Source organism: Capra hircus, chromosome 7, assembly GCF_001704415.2.
Source record: "Capra hircus breed San Clemente chromosome 7, ASM170441v1, whole genome shotgun sequence".
Classification (NCBI taxonomy): domain Eukaryota; kingdom Metazoa; phylum Chordata; class Mammalia; order Artiodactyla; family Bovidae; genus Capra; species Capra hircus.
This window is the reverse complement of record NC_030814.1, coordinates 71,948,465-71,970,395: the sequence shown is the minus strand read 5'-3', so window position 1 is coordinate 71,970,395 and position 21,931 is coordinate 71,948,465. Positions and strand designations below refer to the sequence as shown.

The 21,931-nt window shown below is 37.5% G+C and overlaps 1 protein-coding gene and 1 pseudogene across 6 annotated transcripts in view; one reads left to right on the top strand and one right to left on the bottom strand.

The window, feature by feature from the left end:
- Positions 1–21,931, top strand: part of NSD1 (nuclear receptor binding SET domain protein 1) — a 147,989-nt gene that overhangs the window by 26,091 nt on the left and 99,967 nt on the right. The window lies entirely within an intron of this gene.
- LOC102184520 lies at positions 8,583–8,997 on the bottom strand (annotated as a pseudogene).

Below are 21,931 nucleotides of genomic sequence, written 5' to 3'. Positions count from 1 at the left end.
GACAGGACTGAGCGACTTCACTTTCACTTTTCACTTTCATGCATTGGAGAAGGAAATGGCAACCCACTCCAGTGTTCTTGCCTGGAGAATCCCAGGGATGGCGTAGCCTGGTGGGCTGCCGTCTATGGGGTCGCACAGAGTCAGACACGACTGAAGCAATTTAGCAGCAGCAGCTTGTAACGTGGGTTTGATCTGTGGGTTGAGAAGATCCCCTGGAGAAGGAATTGGCAACCCATTCCAGTATTCTTGCCTAGAAAATCCCATGAACAGGGGAGCCTTGCAGGCTACAGTCCATGGGGTTGCAAAGATCAGACATGATTTAGCGTCTAAATAGCAACAGATAGTCTATGATCCACTTTGAGTTATTTTAGTATATGGAATAAGGAAGAAGTCCAACTTTATTCTTTTGAATGTGGTGATCAGGTTGTCGCAGGACCATTGGTGCATACAGAAGAGACTGTTCCCTCTCCATGTAATGGTGTTGCAGCCACTGTCAAGTCTACTGAAGATGTTTGTGAGAGTTTACTTCTGGACTCTAAATTTTATTCCTTTGATCTATATTTCTGCTCTTATGCTAGAATCATACTGTTTTGATTGCTTTAGTTTTGTGGTAAGTTTTGAATTCAGGATGGGTGAGTCCGCCTGTTTCTTTATCTTTTCCAATATTATTTTGGCTATTTTGTTTACTTGCAGTTCCATGTGAATTAGAGAATTGGCTTGTCCATTTCTCCAAAAATGTCCTTTGGAATTTTCATAGGGAGTGAATAGAATATGTGGATTACTTTGGAGAGTATTGCTATAGTAACAAAATTAAAAATTCTGATCAATGAACGTTGATGTCTTTTCATTTATTTAAGGTCGTCTTTAATTTCTTTTCAGCAGTCTTTTGTAGTTTTCAGTGTACAAGTCTTTCACTGTTATTCTTTGGATGCTATTGTAAAGTGAAATTTTTTCCAGTTTCTTGTTTTGAATGTTCATTGCCCTTGTATAGAAGCAAAGGTAATAGTTGAGGTAATGTTATACCCTGCAACTTTGCTGAATTTATTAGCACTAGTATTCTGTGTGCCTGTATGTGTGTTTGTGTTGTGTGTGTGAATTATAAGGGGTTTTCTGTGTATAGGATTATGTCATCTGCAAACAGAGGTAGTTTTACTTCTGCCTTTCTAATTTAAATGCCCTTTTTTTCTTTCCTTGCTTTATTACTCTGGCCAGAACTTACAGTACACAATGTTAAAAGCAGTTGTGAAAATATTTTGGTCTTAATCTGATCTTAAGGGAAAAGCTTTTAGTCTTCATTTGCCATGGAATATGATGTTAACTGTGGGTTTCTCATAAATATCCTGAATTAAGTTAAGGAAATTCCCTTCTATTCTTAGTTTGTTCAGTTTTTTTTTTTAATCATGAAAGGGTGTTGGATTTTGTTAGATGGTTTTTCTGTGTATATATAATGGTAACTGTGTGTTCTTTTCTTTGCTCAGTTTTTCTCTTGTGGCCACTTTGGGCAGCTTATGGGATCTTAGTTCCCTGACCAGGGATTGAACTTGGGACCTCAGCAGTGAAAACGCTGAGTCCTAACCATTGAACTGCCAGGGAATTCTCTCCTTTGTTCTTTTAACACAGTGTGTTACATTGAATGTTTTAGGGTGGTTTCCCTTTTTTGTTGTTGTGGAAGTATTGATTATTTTTCCATAAGTGAGTATGCAATTTGGTGGTGTTAATTACATCCATATTGCTATGTAACCGTCACTGTTAACTGGAGTGAAAACTTTCATCATCCCCAACATCTCTACCCTTTAAATAATAACTAATTGCTTTCTCTCTAGGCCCTGCTAACTTCAGTTTGTATAATTGATCCTGCTAGTCTTGGAGGGTCTCTTGGGGAGGCAGGGGTGCGGGGGGTCATACAAACTGGTGGCAGAAATATTGGGGAGTGCCCAGGCAATGGCACCCCACTCCAGTACTCTTGCCTGGAAAATCCCATGGATGGAGGAGCCTGGTAGACTGCAGTCCATGGGGTCGCTAAGAGTCAGACACGACTGAGCGACTTCACTTTCACTCTTCACTTTCATGCATTGGAGAAGCAAATGGCAACCCACTCCAGTGTTCTTGCTTGGAGAATTCCAGGTACGGGGCAGCCTGGTGGGCTGCCGTCTATGGGGTCGCACAGAGTTGGACACGACTGAAGTGACTTAGCAGCAGCAGCAGTAGCATCCCCCTGAACTCATTGAAGGCAGACATATTGCTTGGGCAGTTAGCATTATTGTGTTAATTTCTACTGTACAACCAGGTGATTTAATTACATATACACATATTTATACATTGTTTTTCATATTCTTTTCCATTATGGTTTATTACGGGATATTGAATATAGTTCCTTGTGCTGTACAATAGGACCTTGTTGTTTATCCATTCTCTATGTGATAGTTTGTGTCTGCTCGTCCCAAATTCCCGGTCCATGCTCCCTCTTCCCTTTGCAACCACAAGTCTGTTTCTGTCTTATGAGTCTGTTTTTCTTGCATAGGTAAGTTCATTTGCGTCACATTTTAGATTCCACGTGTAGGTGACATCATAATGGTATTTGTTGCTCTCATTCCTATTTTATTTAGTGTGATAAGATCTAGGTCTATCCATATTGCATTGTTTCTTTCTTTTTTTACAGCTACGTATCCTGCACCTTTGTCATTCTTCTATCAATGGACGTTTAGGTCATTTCCATGTGTTTGCTGTTGTAAATAGTGCTGCTGTGAACCTAGGGGTGCATATATGTTTTCTAATTGAAGTTTTCTCTGGATATATACCCAGAAGTGGAAATGCTGGATCATATGGCAACTCTATTTTTAGTTTTTTGAGAAATCTCCATACTGTTTAACATAGTGGCTGTACCAGTTTATATTCACAGCAGCAGTATACAAGGGTTTGCTTTTCTCCACAGCCTTTCTAGCATTTGTTGTTTGTAGACTTTAATTTTGGCCATTCTGACTGATGTGAGGTGGTACCTCATTGTAGTTTTGATTTGCATTTCTCTGATAATTAGCAATGTTGAGTATCTTTTCATGTGCCTGTTGACCATTTGTATGTGTTTGGAAAAATGACTATTTAGGTCTTCAGCCCATTTAAGTTTTTTTGTTGTTGTTGTTGTTATTGAGTTGTATGAACTATTTGTATATTTTGGAAATTAAGTCCTTGTCAGTCACATCATTTGCAAATATTTTCTCCCAGTTTGTGGGTTATCTTTTTGTCTTGTTTATGGTTTTCCTTGCTATACAAAAGCTTGTAAGTTTGGTTAGACCCCTTTTGTTTTTTTTTGCTTTTATTTTTATTGCTTTGGGAGACTGACCTAAGAAAACATTGATATGATTTATGTCAGAGAAAATGTTTTGCTTTTGTTTTCTTCTGAGAGTTTTATGGTGTCATGTCTTTAAGCTATTTTAAGTTTATTTTTGTGTATGGCATGAGGATGTTTTCTGACTTCATTGATTTGCATGGGGCTGTCCAACTTTTCCAACACCACTTGCTGGAAGAGACTCTTGTCTTTTCCCATTGTGTATTTTTGTCTCTTTGTTAAAGATTTATTGTAGGTATGTGGGTATAATTCTGGGCTCTCTATTCTGTTCCATTAATCAGCATGTCTGTTTTTGTTCTAATACCATGCTGTTGATTAGCTTTATGGAGAAGGAAATAACAACCCACTCAAGTATTCTTGCCTGGGAAATTCCATGGACAGAAAAGCCTGGTGGGCTATAGTCCATGGGGTGACAAAAGAGTCGGACACGACTGAGCGATTTCACTTTATAGTATTATAATCTGAAGTCTGGGAGGGTAACGCTTCTTGCTTTGTTCTTTTTCCTCAGGATTGCTTTGGCATTTCTGGGTCTTTAGTAGTTCCATATAAATTTTAAGATTATTCTATTTCCTTGAAAAACATCATGAGTAATTTGATAGGGAGCACATCAAATCTGTAGATACCTTTGGTGGTATGGCCATTTTAACAGTGTTCTTCCAGTCTAGTAGAATGGGATATCTTTCCATTTCTTTGAATTATCTTCAGTTTTATTAATATTTTATAGTTTTCAGTTATCTCCTTGGTTAGATTTTTGGATGCAATTTAAAAAGGGATTTTTTTTTCTTATATTTCCTTTCTGATATTTCATTGATAGTGTAAAGAAATGCAACTGACCTTGATGTGTTAATCTTATAGCCTGCTACCTTGCTGAATTCGTTTATTAGTTCTAGTAGTTTTTGTGTTGTCATGTTTTCTGTAATAGTATAGTATTATGTCATCTATATACAATGACAGTTTCACCTCTTCCCTTCCAATTTGCAGACTTTTTACTTCTTTGCCTTGTCTGATTGCTGTGGCTGGGACTTCCCACACTATGTTGAATACAAGTGTTAAGAGTCGACATCCTTGTCTTGTTCCAGATTTTCATAGGAAGACTTTTCAGTTTTTCTCTGTTGAGTATTGTCTTGGCTGTGGGTTTGGCATAAATGACTTTTATTTTGTTGATAAATAAAATGATTTATTATTTTATTATGTTGAGATATTAGGTTGGTGAAAAAGTAATTGCAGTTTTGAACCATGAATTTTAAATCATGAAAAGAAGTGAAAATGAAGTCACTCACTTTCCAACTCTTTGTGACCCCATGACTGTAGCCTTGCCTAGCCTACCAGGCTCCTCCGTCCATGGAATTTTCCAGGCAAGAGTACTGGAGTGGGTTGCCATTTCCTTCTCCAGTCATAACTAGGCTCAAACACATCTTTATTAATCAAACTAGGAACCATTACAATCAACACATGTTTGCCAACAAGAAATAAGTTTTTTTTTTATTTTTGGTGTTTGGGAGTGATTTTTATTCATACGTGAAGATTTCCAAGGGAGAAATTTTGCCTTACAGTTTACAACTTTTCATTTTTCTTTTACGTTTTTTGGTGCAATTTTCAGAGTGAACTTACTGCTCCCCACTTTCTTAGCCCTTTTAAACAATTATTAGGTTTTATTTTTTTGAGCAGTTTTTGGTTTACAGAAAAATTGAGTGGAAAAGAGAAAGAATCCTCATGTACCTCATAAACTGTAAAATCCCACATAATGTACAATACAAAGAGTAAATTCTAGTATACACTCTAATGTAACTATTTAATAATAATGCAGTATCGGTTCATCAGTTGGCACAGGAAATGGCAATCCACTCCAGTATTCTTGCCTGGAAAATTCCATGGGCAGAGGAGCCTGGTGGGCTCCAGTCCATGGAACGAAGAGTTGGGCAAGACTAAGCAAATGAGCACATAGACTCATCAGTTTGAATGTATGTGCTACATTAAGGTAAGATGTTAAGAGGAATACGTTTGTTTATTCCTGTAGCGTAAAAATTTGTGCTTTGGGATTCAGTGAACTCTTGGAAAGCATTTTCTGCCACCTGATAGTTGTGGAAGCATTTTCCCTGCTAAAAGTTGTTGAGATACTTCAGGAAGTGGTAGTCGATTGGCAAGAAGTCAGGTGAATATGGTGGGTGAGACAAAACTTCGTAACCCAATTCATTCAACTTTCAAAGTATTGATTATGTGATGTGCGGTCAGGTGTTTTTGTGGAGAAGAGTTAGGCCCACATTGTTGGCCAATGCCCACTGCATGAGTGTTAGTTTTCAGTGCATCTCGATTTGCTGAGCACACTTCTCAGATGTAATGTTTCGCCAGAATTTAGAAAGCTGTCGTGGTTCACACAGGCATCAGACCACCAAGCAATGACCATGACCTTTTTTTGGTGGAAGTTTTTGGCTTTGGGAAGGGCTTTGGAGCCTCTTCTCAGTCCAGCCACAAAGCTGGTCATCTCCAAGTTGCATATAAAATCCACATTTTGTCGTATGTTACAACCTGATTGAGAAATGAATGATTTGTTGTTGCAGCATACAATAAGAGAAGATGACATTTCAAAACGCCGATTTTTAAAAAATTTTCAGGCAGCTCATGAGGCACTTATTTATTGAGGTTTTTCACCTTTCCAGTTTGCTTCAAATACGAAATGACCGTAGAATGGTCGGCATTGAGTTCTTTGTCAACTTCTAGTGCAGTTGTAAGAGGATCAGCTTCGATGATCTTTCATCTAGTGTTGTCAACTCCCAGTGGCCAGCCACTGCCGCCTCATCTTGAGGGCTCTTGTCTCCTTTGCAAAACTTCTTGAAACACTAGTGCATTGTATGTTGTTAGCAGTTCCTGGGCCAGATGCTGTTGATGTTGCAAGTTGTCTCAGCTGCTTTCCAGCCCATTTTAAACTCGAATAAGAAAATTGCTTGAATTTGCTTTTTGTCTAACATCGTTTCCCTAGTCTAAAATGAATAGCAAGTAATAAGTCATTAGCAAAAAAAAATAAGGTGAGAAATGTACATTAAAGTGATATAAAACATAACCACATTTATTTGAGTCTATTCCAATATCAAACAGCAAAGTTCAGCAATACAAAATTGCAGTTACTTTTGCACCAACTTAATATGCCCTCTATTCCCGGATGAATGAAAGTTGAGTTTTGTCAGATGCTTTCTCTGCATCTGTTGAAATGACGTTGAAATGGTTTTTGTTTTTTCTTTTGTTGATGTGATGTGTAACAGTTACTGATTGGTATATGTTGAACCATCCTTGTGACCCTGAGATGAATCCAGCTTCATCATGGTGTATGATCTATTTTATTTTTGTAGCCTTTTATTTTTTCTTTTAGTTTTTTTAAAATATATATTATTTTATTGAAGTATAGTTGACTTACAGTGTTTCAGGTGCACGACAGGGTGATTCAGTTATACACATATATTGTTTTTGAAATTATTTTCTATTATAGCTTATTACAAGATACTACAATTCCCTGTGCTATACAATAAGCCTTGTTGCTTGTTGCATATCTGTTTTTCCCCCTCCAGTAGGATTTATTTAACAATCATATATAACTGGAAATATGGAAAATTACAGCAGAATAAAAACACAAGAATTGTAGCTTGTCATGTTAAAAATTAAATAAAGGAAATACTGCTTAAATAAAAAGGCCTATGATATATGTTGGGTAGCTGAAGGTACAATGCTAAGCAAAACATTTAAGGTTCAGGAGTCAAATTTATCCATCCTTCTCTTCAGGATGGATTCAACACTATGTTCGCAAGAAGGGGTGGGCACTGCTATCCTCCCTTTGCTGCTGCTGCTGCTAAGTCGCTTCAGTTGTCTCCAACTCTGTGCGACCCTATAGACGGCAGCCCACCAGGCTCCCCCGTCCCTGGGATTCTCCAGGCAAGAACACTGGAATGGGTTGCCATTTCCTTCTCCAGTGCATGAAAGTGAAAGTGAAGTTGCTCAGTCATGTCCGACTCTTCGCGACCCCATGGACTGCAGCCTACCAGGCTCCTCCGTCCATGGGATTTTCCAGGCAAGAGTACTGGAGTGGGGTGCCATTGCCTTCTCCGTGCATATCTGTTTTTTAAATTAGGAATTTAACATTCTATTCCTACTAAGTCAAACAAGTGGAATCAAAATGTCATAACTTTTTAGGCAAAAATTAAGTTTTCTAAAATTTTTATATTATACATTTTATTTATGTATATTATACAAAAGCTTTTCTACTATGCTAATAAAGGCTTGAGAAAGAATATCAAAAAAAGAAAGATGGAGAAACTGGAAAATATAAACTAAATGAAATGGAAACACTGAGTATGAAATAGAGTGAAACAAACTAGATAAAGTAATAAAAGATCATCATATAGTCCAGTTTTTTTTATATAATAATTTATTTTGCTTTAATGGTTTCTTTTACCTTATAAATGGCAAAAGTCTCAACAATATTAGAACAGGTAAAAGAAATGAGCTAAGCTGCTGTAAAGGATCATGAAGACTATTTAAAGATCCACACATCAGAAAATCTGATGTCACATCAATCCCCATCACTGAAATAATTTAAGCTGTAACAACGAAATGTAATGCCATGAACACAAATGAGTCTTATTTTATAGTAGCCCTTTGTGTTCACTAAGTCCCTTCAGTCATGCCCGACTCTGTGCAACCCCAAGGATTGTAGCCTGTCAGCCTCTCTGTCCATGGGATTCACCCTACTTGTACATTAACTGGATGATAACCCACCAACCTTGCACTTCCAAGTAAAAGTGGTTAATAGGTTAGAGCTTCCCTGGTGGCTCAGATGGTAAAGAATCTGCCCACAATACAGGAGACCCAGGTTCAATCCGTGGGCTGGGAAGATCCCCTGGAAAAGGAAATGGCAACCCACAGTCCAGTTGTTTTTAAACCTGACTGCCCATTAGAAACATATCTGGAGCTCTGGAGGGAATAAAGCAATACCTGGGCATTTGTGTTTTTCAAAAATTGGAAGATAATTCTGATATGCATCTGAATTTTAAAAAGTGATTACAGGTTTTTCTATTAAATGGTAGTTTTGGTGATAGAGAATTCTATAATTTTTCTTTTGACTAATCATGATACAGTATGTGGGGTCTGTATTTCAGTTAGTAAAGAATCTCTGCAATGCAGGAAACCTGGGTTCAGCCCCTGGATCAGGAAGATCCCATGGAGAAGGAAATGGCAACCCATTCCAGTATTCTTTTTTTTTTTTTTTTTTTTACAAATCCACACTTTTAGTTATTTTCAAGAAGTTTAAATTCTCGAAGGGTATAGCATCACACGAATTCTGTGTCCAGTGGCCTTAGCAGGAAGGTTGCTTTGGAATTTGGCATGAACCATGCCACTGTTTCCATGAGATCGAGTGATCTTTCCCCAGATTACTCTGGTTTTGTTAGGTTTTCCACCAGGAGTTACTGTGTTGTTCTTTGCTTTGTACACATAAGCACATCTCTTGCCTAAATAGAATTCAGTTTCATCTTGAGCTTATACACCTTCAATTTTCAGGAGAGCAGTGTGTTCTCTTTGGTTCCATAGACCCCGTTTATAGCCAGCAAAAATTGCCTTGGACCACAGCCTTCCAGACATGTTTGTCGTTTCAGAAGTCCTGTTCCCAGCAGGCCTTCACAGGGTCCAAGATGGCTGAAAGAGCCACTCCAGTATTCTTGCCTGGAAAATCCTCTGGACAGAGGAACCTGGTGGGCTCCAGTCCATGGGGTTGCAAGAGTCATACAAGACACACACCAAACCAATCATGATACAATAGTATTAAGTGAGTAATAGTTACACAATCACAATAGTAAAAGATGTTCATCGGTTTTCTCAATCAGTAGCCAGACAAAAATAAAAGGTAATTACAGTTGCAAGCCATAATGGGAACATTAACTTAACAACATAAAATAATTACATACAACTTGAGGGCGGGGGGGGGTGGGGTGGGGGAGTCAAGCAGATGTGAGAAGTGGAAGTAAGTACATGCACACGTTTTCATCTGCTCAGCCAGTCTGCATCTTTTGATTGGTGCATTGAATCCATTTACATTTAAGTTAATTACTGATATGTATGATGTTACTGTTTTCTTAATTGTTTTGGGTTTATTTTTTGTAGGTCCTTCTCTTGTGTTTCCCGCCTAGAGAAGCTCTTTTAGTATTTGTTGTAAAGCTGGTTTGGTGGTGCTGAATTCTCTTAATTTTTGATTGTCTGGAAAGCTTTTGATTTTTCACATCAAATCTGAAGAAGAGTCTTGCTGGATAGAGGATTCTTGGTTTTATCTTTGTCTTTAGTTTTTGTCAGTTTGATTACTGTGTGTGTTCCTCCTTGGGTTTATCCTTCCTGGGACTCTGTGCTTCCTGGACTTCCTTCATTCACTGTTTCCTTTCCCATGTTAGGAAAGTTTTCAGCTCTTATCTCTTGAAATATTTTCTCAGGTCCTTTCTGTCTCTCTTCTCCTCCTGGGAACCCTATAATGCAAATGTTCATGCATTTAATGTTGTCCCAGAGGTTTCTTAGGTTGTCTTCATTTCTCTTCATTGTGTTTTCTATATTCTGTTCTGTGGCAGTGATTTCCACCCTTCTGTCCTCCAGATCATTTATCCATTCTCCTGCCTCAGTTATTCTGCCATGGATTCCTTCTAGTGTATTATTCATCTGTTTGTTTGTTCTTTAGTTCTTCTAGGTCTTCAGTAAGCATTTCTTCTCCATTGTTTTCCCAACATCCTGGATCATCGTCACTATCTTTATTCTGAATTCTTCTTCTTGAAGATTGCCTATCTTCAGTTAGTTGTTTTTTGGAGTTTTATCTTGTCCCTTCATCTGGGACATAACTTTCTGTTTTTCATCGTGATTAGTTTTCTGTAGTCTAATTTTCTGTAAAAAAAAATAAAAATATGGTTTTTCCTGTGGAACTGTGCTTATTCTTGCTTCTTCTGTCTGCCCTCTGATGGATAAGGCTAAGAGACTTGTGTAAGCTTCCTGATGGGAGGGAAGGGTGATGGGAAAAACTCTGGTGCGAAGAACCTTACTCAGTAAAGCTTTAATATCATTATCTGCTGATGGGTGGGATTGCTGATGGGTAGTTGTTTGGCCTGAGGCAACTCAGCCCTGGGCTCTATGGTAGGATTAACTGGTGAACTCCAAGAGGGTTTATGCCAAGGGGGACCTTCCTGGCCTGATGCCGCCAGCGTCCCCGTCCCTGTGGTGAGCCCCTGCTGACCCACACTCCACAGGAGACACTCCAGCACTAGCAGGTATTTTTGGTTCAGTCTCCTGTGGGGTCACTGCTCCTTTTCTCTGGGTCTTGGTGTGCAGAAGACCTTGTTGGTGTGCTCCAAGACCGGAGTCTCTGTTTCCCCCAGTCCTGTGGAAGTCCTATAATCAAATCCCGCTGTCCTTCAAAGCCAGATTCCATGGGGGTTCCCAGTCCCTTTGTCGGATCCCCAGGTTGGGAAGTCTGATGTGAGGTTCAGAACCTTCACAGCAGTTGGATAACTTTGCTATTACTGTTCTCCCGTTTGTTCATCACCCATCCAGTGGGTATGGGATTTGATTTTATTGTGATGGTGCCCCTCCTACAATACCACTGTGGCATCATCTTTGTCTTTGGACAAGGGGTATCTTTTTTTGGTGGGTTCCAGCATCCTCCTGTCGAGGAGGAGCTAGTTGCAATTTTGCAATTTTGGTGTTTTCACAGGAGATGAACGCATGTCCTTCTACTCCGCCATCTTGAATCGGAAGTCCATGGTGTATGATCTTTTCAAGGTGTTGTTAAATTCAGTTTGCTAGTATTTTACTGAGAACTGTGCATCAATATTCATCAAAGATATTGGCCTGTGCATTTCTTTTTTGGTAGTGTCTTTGTCTAGTTTTAGTATCAGGGTTATGGTGGCCTCATAGAATGTCTGGGATTTTTCCCTCTTAAGTCTTTTGGAAGAGGTTTGAGAAGAATTGGTATAAGTTCTTTGTATGTTTGGTAGAATTGAACTGTGAAAGCCATTTGATTCTGTACTGTTGTTTGTAGAGAGGTTTTAAAATGTTTTTAAAACTACCGATTCTATTTCACTTCTAGTGATTGGTCTGTTTAAATTATGTGTATCTTCTTGATTTGGTTTTGTGGGTTGTATGTTTCTAGAAACTTACAGGTTGTTGAATTTTTTTCACAAATAATTGTTCATAGTGTTCTCTTATGACCTTTTGCATTTCTTTAGTATCAATTGTTGTTTTTCTTTTTTCATTTCTTATTTGTGTCCTCTCTTGGTGAGCCTGGCTAGAGGTTTGTCAACTTTGTTTACCCTTTCAAAGAACTAGGTATTGGCTTTATTGATTTCTTTCCCCGCTATTGTTTTAAAAATCTCTTTCATTTCCTACCTGATCTTTATTATCTCTTTTCTTTCTATTGACTTTTAGGTTTTATTTGTTGGTTCTTTGTTCTGATTCTTTTAGATGGAGCTTATGTTGTTTATTTGATATTTTTCTTGTGTTTGAGGAAGGCCTGTATTACTGTGAACTTCTCTCTTAAGAACTGCTTTTTGCTACATCCCATAGTTGTGTTGCTGTGTTTTCATTTTCATTTATCTCAAAGTATTTTTTAAAAATTTCTCTTTGATTTCATTTTTGACCCATTAGTTTTGTAGGAACATGTTGGTTAGTCTCCATGTAATCTTTTTTTTTTTTTTTTTCTGTGATTGATTTGTACTTTTTATGCCGTTACGGTCAGAGAAGATGCTTGAAATAATTTCTGTATTCTTAAATTTGTTGAGGCTTGTTTTGTGCTATAGAGAATGTTCAATATGTACTTGAAAAGAACGTGTATTCTGGTGGTTTTTTTTTTTTTTTTGGATGTAATTTGCTGAAAATATCAAGTAAGTCTAACTGTTACATTGTATCATTTAGGATCTCTGTTGTCTTATTGATTTTCTGTCCAGAAGATCCATCCATTGATATAAGTGGGGCATTAAAGTATCCTAATATTATATTCCCATCACTTTCTCTCTTTCTGTTACTATTTGTTTAACATGTTTGGGTGTTCCTGTGTTGGACCCATGCTGATAGGTGTAATACCCTCTCCTTGTGTTGATCCTTCTATCATTTTCTTTATGGCCTTTGTTGTATCTGATATGAATATCGCCACCCCTGCTTTGTTGTCATGCGTTCCATTTTTCCCACCCCTCTCTTTCAGTCTGTGTGTATTCTTTGCCCTAAAGTGGGTCTCTCTCTCCCCTCTTTCTGGCTGCACTAGTGGCTTGTGGGACCTTAGTTTCCTGACCAGGGATCAAACTTGTGCCCATGGCAGAGTCCCAGCCACTGGACTGCTTTTCCCTACTCCATATCTTTTGATTGGAGCATTTAGTTCATTGACATTTAAAGTGATTATTGATAGATATGTTTTTATTGCCATCTTAATCCTTGTTTTACTTTTGAGTTCGTATTTCTTTTCTGTCCTTTCCTTTTTCCTTTTCTGGTTTGATGATTTTCTTTTGTTATGCTTGTGTTCTTTTTTTGTTTTTTGTGAGTCTGTTGTATGTTTTTGATTTGTGGTTTCAAGTATGTTAACCCATTACTATGATATTTCTTTGCTTTAGACTAATGAGTCTTATAGGCTCAAACAGATTCCTAAAAAAAAAAATCTGTTTTTTATTTTTATTTTTTTGCTCTCATCCACATTTTCTGATTTTGATGTCCTCTTTTACATCTTTGTGTTTATTCTTTTGCTGTTCTTTTTTGTTATTGTTGTTCATGTTGGTTGTAACTTTCAGAAAATTTTATTTTTTCTTTTAATTTGTATACTGGCTTATTTAAGTGATTTACTTGAGAATTGTGATTTTCTCTTTATTATAGTTGCTTGTTTTTTTTTTTTCCTTTTTTATTTAGAGAAGACTTCAATATTTCTTTTAGAATAGGTTTAGTATTGTATTCTTTCAGTTTTTGCTTGTGTGAGAAATTCTTTCTCTCTCCTTATATTGTAAATGATAATCTTGCTGGGTAGAGTATTCTAGGTTACAAATTTCTCCCTATCCGTACCTGGATTGTATCTTGCCACTTCTGGCCCCTGCAGCATTTCTGTAGAGAATCAGCTGATAGCCTTACAGGGTTTCTCTTGCAGTTAACTTTTGTTTTCCTCTTGCTGCCTTGGAGAAGAATCCATAGTCACTTTAACTTTTGTTATTTTAATTATAATATGTCTTGGTATAGGTCTGTTTTGGATTCAACTTTTTTGGGACCCGCTATGCTTCCTTACCTGGATTATCTGTTTCTTTCGTGAGGTTTGGGAAATGTTTAGCTATAATTTCTTCAAATACATTTTTGATTTGTTTCTTCTCTTTCTGGAATCCCTATTATGTGTAGATTGGCACACTATATTATATATATATATCCCATACATGTACTATATATATCCCATAGGTTTCTTGTATTGCTTTCCGTTTTCTTTTTTCCATTTGGCTTTCTGCCTGATATTCTGATTGGATAATTTCCATTATTCTGTCTTCCAGATCACATATTCATTCTTCTGTATTATTCAATCTGCTATTTATTGCCTGTAGCTTGGGTTTTGTCTCAGCAAATGAGTTTCCTAATTTTTCTTGGCTTCCCTTTCTAGTTTCTAGTTTCTTTTTACAGTAGTCCACATTTCTATTGATAGCCTTTCTTAATTCCTTGATTATTTTCATTGCCTCCTTTTTGAACTTGGTGTCTGTTAAACTGAAGAGATTTGTTTCATGGTTTTTTCTTTCAGGGGAATTCTCTTGATCTTTTAATTGGTAGTGGTTACTTTGCTTTTCTATTTTACTTAGATTTCTTACTCTATGAGTTTAAGAAAAACAATTTTCTGCTGTGGTCTTTGAGGGGTCTTTTTATGTGGGAGCATCCCTTGTAGTCTCCAAGGTTTAACATTTTTGGTGTGAGGGCTGTTTTTAGTATGGATGCCTGCTACCTCTTTCCTCAGTGTGTGCTGACTTTTATCCCCTTGATAAAGGGGTGTACCTGGTGTGACCAGAGCCTGCACTGGAAGCTGAGCGTGGCCACCTCTTTGCTCTGTGGTTGTCATAGCCCTGTTATGGGCAGAGTCTGCTCCTTAGTTGTAGGAGTGAAAGCGAAAGTCACTCAGTCGTGTCCGACTCTTTGCGACCACCTGGACTATATAGTCCATGGAATTCTCCAGGCCAGAATACTGGAGTGGGTAGCCTTTTCCTTCTCTGGGGGATCTTCCCAACCCAGGGATCAAATCCAGGTCTCCTGCATTGCAGGCAGATTCTTTACCATCTGAGCCACAGGAAGCCCAGGAATACTGAAGTGGGTAGCCTATCCCTTCTCCAGCAGATTTTCCCAACCCAGGAATTGACCGGGGTCTCCTGCATTGTAGGCGAATTCTTTACCAACTAAGCTATCAGGGAAGCCCATAGTTGTAGGAGTAGAAGCCCTCAGTTTCTGAGCTGTGGTGTGAGGTAGATGGGATTGGAGCATTCCCATCGGTAGAGGAGCCACTGAGTCCACTGCTGGAGCTGTCCACTGGGGAGTGTGCTTTGCGATGTCCCCTAAAACCTATTGTGTAAGCTCACAAAGTACACTGTTGCTGGCACTGTCCTCATCCCTGGTCAGCTGTGGGAATGCTGGTTTTAGGCCCTGGTGTCCCTTAGGCACTGCATTTACAAAACTACCGGTGCGTATCCACCAGTTCAGATCCAGTGAAGTCTGGTACCAGGACCAGATAATTACAGTGTGGGAACTATGGAAGCAGCTCAGACCCTGGCCCAGCCTCCATGTGCATACTCCCACACAGCCCACAACTTCTAAGGCCAGACCTGTCCCAGCCTTGGGGACACCCATCGTCTACTTGGATGTCCCACAGGTACTGAGTATAAAAAGCTGGCAGCCTCAGCCCTTTTCTTGATTAATCTTTTGCTTGATTATTGCAGACCTTTTTAGTTGTTCAAGATGGTTGTGTAGTTGTTTGTGGTAGTTTTTCTTTCTCCTGTTGAGTTATTACTTTTGTGGAGGGACTGGCCTTTAACGTTGCCTATTCCTTCATTTCTTCTGATGTCAGTCTAGACACATTTGACTGTTAAAGCCTTTGTGCAAAGTATTTTGGGAGTTTATTTTTTGTATTCATTGTTGGGCCTTATTTTTCTCTTTCTGGCAACACGTCACTTCATGTGGGATCCTAGTTCCCTGACCAGGGATCACACCTGTACCCCTTGCGGTGGAAGTGGGGAGTCTTACCCACTGGACCCCTGGAGAAGTCCCCAGACCTTGCTTTTATTAGGGAGAATCAAGTAAGAACGGGATCTGGTGAGGAAGTTAAACTGCTAGATAGTAGTTTAGGCTCTGTGTGTAATTTGTAATTAATATGAAAGCGTTTAATCATGTGCTATGTAGAGTTGACTTGTTAGTAGCCTTTTATAAACTACAGATAAATCTATCTATCACCTGTGTTTGTAACAGCCCACCAGCCAAGAATAGTTTTTTTGGTTTTGAATGGGATCAAATCAAATCAAAAAGAAAATATTATGTAACATGTTAAAATGATACAAAATTAAAATTTCAGTAACCAAAAAGTTCTGTTGAAACATGGGTCTTTTATGTGTTGTCTGTGGCTACTTTTGTGCTATAATGGAAGAATTGAGTAGTTGGGAAAAAGATTATATGAAATATTTACTATTTGGACATTAACAGAAAAAGTTATCATTCCCCTGTGTAAGTTATCCTGAGAACTACTTTAAATGGTCTTGTAAGGACCATAATTGTTTATAGATTCTGGTGTGTTATGTCAAAATATTGTTCATAAACACATCTCATATTTTACATTTAAATGAATTAAAGCAGTAACTCATTAGTTAAATAACTATAAATACAGCTTTTCCGGTTAATGGGAAGATGTTTCTAGGTAGTCTGATACTCATATTGTTACTTGGTTAGCATTTCTTCCTACTCTCTTAATACTCTTCCTTGGTTTTCAGAAAGGTGGATAAAAAGTTCTGTGTTCCCGTAATACTCTTATAGCATTTTTCATATATGTTTTGCTTATTGTTCTGTCCTATATCCCCCCAGTAAACTTACAACTTCAAGCTTGGGATTGTGTTGTCTTTATTTTGTATCTTTGAGTCCTGCTACAGTTTCTCATAAGTAGGTAAGCAACAAATATTTTTAGGAGGAAAGAATGAATATTCTGTTAGAGAAATATCTAAGTCATTTCTCATTCTTGATCCTCAGAGAGGAAAGAGATTAAACCTAGATGTATATTTTAGAGGTGTAAATTAAAATAAGTAGGGTTTTGCCAGAGACTGAATCAGTTGTAGGAAATTATTATACATTCAAAGTACTACTGGTCAAAACTGTTACTATCTTTTAACTCACCAGAGTATAGATTGTACATATTTATTACTTCAGTGATTTTGTTTTGGGGCTGTGTCATCAACTATGTGATCACAAAAGACGAGGGTTAATTTTTCTGTGGTTAGTAGAAAGATACTTTGAATTGCATTTACGTTATTGGAAGTAATAAATAGTATTTAAAGTCTTATTCAGAGGTTATTCTTGGAAGGGCAAATAATGTTAAAGCTTTGTCTATGATATGTAGTATATTATTTAAACCACATGGAAAAGGATATTTTGTATGTCACTTAGAATAATAATACACAAGGTAAAATTCTAAAAATATCTCTAGAATGGCAAGTGATACATCCTGTCTGCATTTTACAATAAAGCTTATTTGTGATGTGAACATTCAAATTAGAAAATTCTACCTTTTCTTCATTTTAGTGTCTTCAAACAGTGTTTAGAAATTGAAGTGTTAAAAACTAAATTGTTCTTTTAGATTTTATGATTGTAAATTTTGAATACTGTCTACATACTGAAATGTTTAAAATAGGTTTTGTCATTACTTTTCCTGATTAGTACAGTGTAAATCTAAAAGGATTGTGTTGGAAGAGTTTATAATAACTTAGAAAAATTAAAAAAAATTTTTTGGTTTTCAAAAATCCCCCTCTGGTGATATGCAGGTTTTTCTTTTAACTCTAGATCTTAGTTCAGAGTCCAAGCCCAGACTTTTTGCAGAGAGCAAGATGGTAGATACCCAAACTTTGGAAATCAGTCAGAATTGAGCTCAGCAATTAATGATGTCCCATTGGAAATTTTCTGTTTTGGGTTTCTCAGTAGTAAATGGAGGTTAATACCCCACCTATTAGCATTTTTTATGATTCCACTATATTACATGTAAAAGGTCTTGGCACATGGTTGAAGGTTTTCAGAAATGTTTTTTCCTCTAAACCTAAGATTCAAATTGGTCCCAGTTTCTAAAGGGTCAAAGTTTTTCTTTAAGGATTCAAATACTGATTCACAAACATTGGGTTCTCAAACTATGTGGGTCACCGATTAGCTCAGCATATTTACTTAACTTCAGTAGATTTAAGATCTGTGGGCTCTTCATCATTTGAGTTGGTGTTTGATCCTATTTGTTCACCAGAAACTTCAGATGCATCATTTTCATAAATGCAACAGGTTTAGCATTGAGAATCTACATGGATAAACTGTGAAACTTGTTTTCTGGTTCCTTCCTGTTTGTATCAGGTTCCTCTTAGCACATGCTGTAGCTTTCTTTTCTCAACAGCTCTTTGTATTTTTATTTCTTTTCTGTGTGGGAATCAAACCATACACCACTGAAGGGGATTAGTTAAATTTCTGGAATATTCCAAGTAGACTACTGGCAGCCAAAGGAGAAAATGCCCATTGGCTGTGGTTTTTAAATGAATGTGACACTTTAGCAGGTACTTTGTACCTCTGTGCATGCAGCTGTTGTTTTCCCACTTACATGTAAGTAGGACTTAAAGCTGCAAGGAGTGAAATGAAAGATAGAAACTTTCACAATATCTCATTAAGTTATTTTTTTAATCTTTGATTTATTCATTCATTATTCAACAAATACTGAGCATTAACAATGTGCCAGACACTGTTTTAAGTACTGGGAATATAGTGACCCTCCTTTGAGTACTGTGGGGAAGGCTAACATTAAACTGGATACTCCACAATACTTATGTAACTACAGTTAAATTGAGGATTAGGAAGAGAAGTAGGGAATTCCCTGGCAGTCCAGGGGTTCAGACTCTGCTATCACTCCCAGGGGCCTGGGTTTGATCCTTAATTCAGGAACTAAGATCCTACAAGCCATACTGTGCAACCCACCTCCCAGCACCACCCCCACCCCAACAAAGAAATAAAGGGGGAGGGGGAGAGGAAAAGTATAGAGAACTTGGAGCTTGCATCCCAAGTGCTTAGTTAGGGAGTTTTCCCTAAGAATGTGGAGACTGGGAATCCAAAGATTAAGTAAGAGTTAACTGGGACATAAAAGGGATTGGGAGGGTAGTGGTGAGAGTGGGAGAAATGAATTTTCTTTTTCTTTGAATGTGTTAGTATCTTTTTTCTTTTTAAATTTTTTATTGAAATATGGTTACACTGTTGTGTTAGTTTAATGTGTACAGCAGAGTGACTCAGTTATACATGTGTTCCTTTTTTAGATACTTTTCCGTTTTAGGTTATTACAACATGGTTCCATGTGCTATACAACAGATCCCTGTTGGTTATTTATTTTAGACATAGTAGTGTGTATATTTTAATTCCAAACTCCTAATTTATCTCCACTTCTCTTTCCCCTTTGATACCCATAAATTTGTTTCTGTGTCTGTGAGTCTATTTCTGTTTTGTAAATAAGTTCATTTCTATCAGGTTTTTAGATCCCACATGTACATGGTATGATTTTTTTTTTTTTACTTCACTAGTAAGATAATCTCTGGGTCCTTTCATGTTGCTGCAGATAGCATTATTTCATTCTTTTTATAAGGGGGAAAGGAACTAAAAGACCATTTTAGGCAGAGGAAGCAGCTTGAGTAAAGGCTAAAAGGAACTACAATAATTTAGTAATTGTGCAAAGTCTGTGAGCTTATGATTGAATCCTGGGCATCCTAAGGATCTGCCTTTCAGATTTCCTTTCTTTTTTAATTCAGAGATAGATTGTGTACTCACATTGACTATGGTGAGAGGAAACTCTTTATACCAATGCGCAGATTTTCCTCTCATGATGCCTTCTAAATAAATTATTTGTTACAGTTAAGATTTTAGAGCCATTCTTTTTTGTTTCCTGCTTGAAAATGGCATTTTACAACCTTATATGCTGTAAAAGATTTATAGTGAAAAATATTTAAATCAGCCAGGTTCTATCCCTGGTAAATCAGTTTATCAGTTCTTATGTGTTATCCTTTGAGATATTTTATACATATGTAAGCAAATGTATATACTATTCACCCCATTTTGTTTTTGTTTTTAAATAATGGCGGCGCACACTATTACCTTTTTTAGTGTAAAAGTATTTTAATAACGGTTTTTTTTAGAATTTCTGTTTTATATTGGAATACAGTTAGATTAACAATGTTGTGATTCAGCTCATTTAGACTATTACAGAGTACTGAGCAGAGTTGCTTGTGCTATACAGTAACTCCTTGTTGGTTATCTATTTTCTTTTTTTTTTTTTGGCCACATCACACAGCTTGTGGGATCTTAGTTCCCACACCAGGGATTGAACCCTGGGCCCTCCACAATGAGAGCACAGAGTCCTAATCACTGGACAGCCAGAGAGTTCCCTGTTTATTTTAAATATAATAGTGTTTACATGTGAATTCCAAAGTTCCATTTGGTCTGTCCCCAACCCCCATAATCATAAATTTGTTATGTAAGGCCCTGAGTCTGTTTTGTAAATAAGTTAATTTATGTCATTTAAAAAAATTTCCTCATATAATCAATATCATATGTTTGAAATGGAATCTCATCCAGAACGTCAGTATAGAACAGAAAAAAGATGGCGCTGCTTTAATTTGGGATGGAGAAAAGGCATATTTTCTTCTTCCTCTCTTGGGCAGACCCTGAGGGACTCTTCAAGATACACTCTCTGAGGAACACAATTGAAACTACTTTTTGGATGGAGTTTCAGCACAAGGATTTTGAGAAGTCCAGAGGGAGAGATCACCTAAACCAGTAAATGTAAAATGTGTTGTTACAGAGGGAAAAAATTGGTGCTACCTGTGGAGGAGGGCAAGGGGGAAGGAAGCCAGTCCACCTGTGTTTGGACTGTCTTGAAACTATTTCTGTTCTTTAGAATAGTCTATTAATAGATAATAAATGTTAATTAAACGTTCCTTTAGAGATACATACTGAAGTATCATGAAGGAAAATATATCTGGGGATTTGCTTCAAAATAATCAAGATAAGGAGGTTTATAGATCTTCACAGCTTGTACCAAAATTCTTGCATTCTGGGCCTCTCTATTGTATGAGAGGGCTAGTGTTGTAGGGTGTTAAGACTGGAAAGACAGCATAGCTTTAGGGAAAAGACACTAGAATAGAAGGCCACATATTCTAGTCTTCTTGTTATCTTGAGGAAATCACTTAGGTATGGCAAAAACATTGCTTTTTTTTTTAAGGTACATGGGGACACATAAAGTTCGATTGAGTAAAATTTGCCCTTTTTTAAATTGCAGAAAGCTATACAAACTGTTTTACTGTGTTTTCTGAGGGCATCTTTGTTTTAAACTTGAGCTAACTTAAGTTTAGTACTATCCATTAGTGACTTGTCTCTGAACAATATTGATTAATTTCTCTTAACAGTATTGATTAATTTTGACTCAGTATTGATTAATTTTGACTTAGATAAAGATGGAGAAGGCAATGGCACCCCACTCCAGTAGTCTTGCCTGAGAAATCCCACGGACAGAGGAGCCTGGTAGGCTGCAGTCCATGGGGTCGCTAAGAGTCAGACATGACTGAGCGACTTCAATTTTCACTTTCATGCATTGGAGAAGGAAATGGCAACCCACTCCAGTGTTCTTGCCTGGAGAATCCCAGGGACGGGGGAGCCTGGTTGGCTGCTGTCTATGGGGTCGCACAGAGTCGGACACGACTGAAGCGACTTAGCAGCAGCAGCAGCAGATAAAGAAGTACAGTAAAGAGAATAGATGTCTTTTTTGAAGAGACTGAGGCATCTTCTGTTAGTTGAATTATGATGTAAAGGTGTTGTGAGGAACGTTACCTGGTGAGAGTTTATGAGCAGAATCCCCTTATTGAATGAGAGATTAAGGTCACTAATTGTGTTGAGGTTGAGTATAGTTACGGATACTAAAGGCTGATGGTTTTATTTGTTTTTCTGTGTTGTGATCTGGTGAAAAGAGCATGGGCGATTGAACAGAGCACAGACGTGGCTCTGTTTGGCATTTGACCAGCCCATTTCCTATTTCTGAGCCTCAGATTCTACACCTAAAACAGATAGTAATTAATATCTGCCTCATTGTCACTATGAGGTTTAAAATAGAAAGAATATACATTTTCATAGAATGTACATTTTCATTTTCTCCTACTTGGAGTATCAGAAAAACACTTCCTTTTTCTTGTGTGACTTTACATTGGAATTGTATAGTCAGTTACCTCTTGCTGGTGTCAGAATACCTGTTTTTAAAAATTTTTCTTAACTGTTCTCCCCCACCAAAACAAACTCACTCAGGCCTATAATTACAGTAAAATA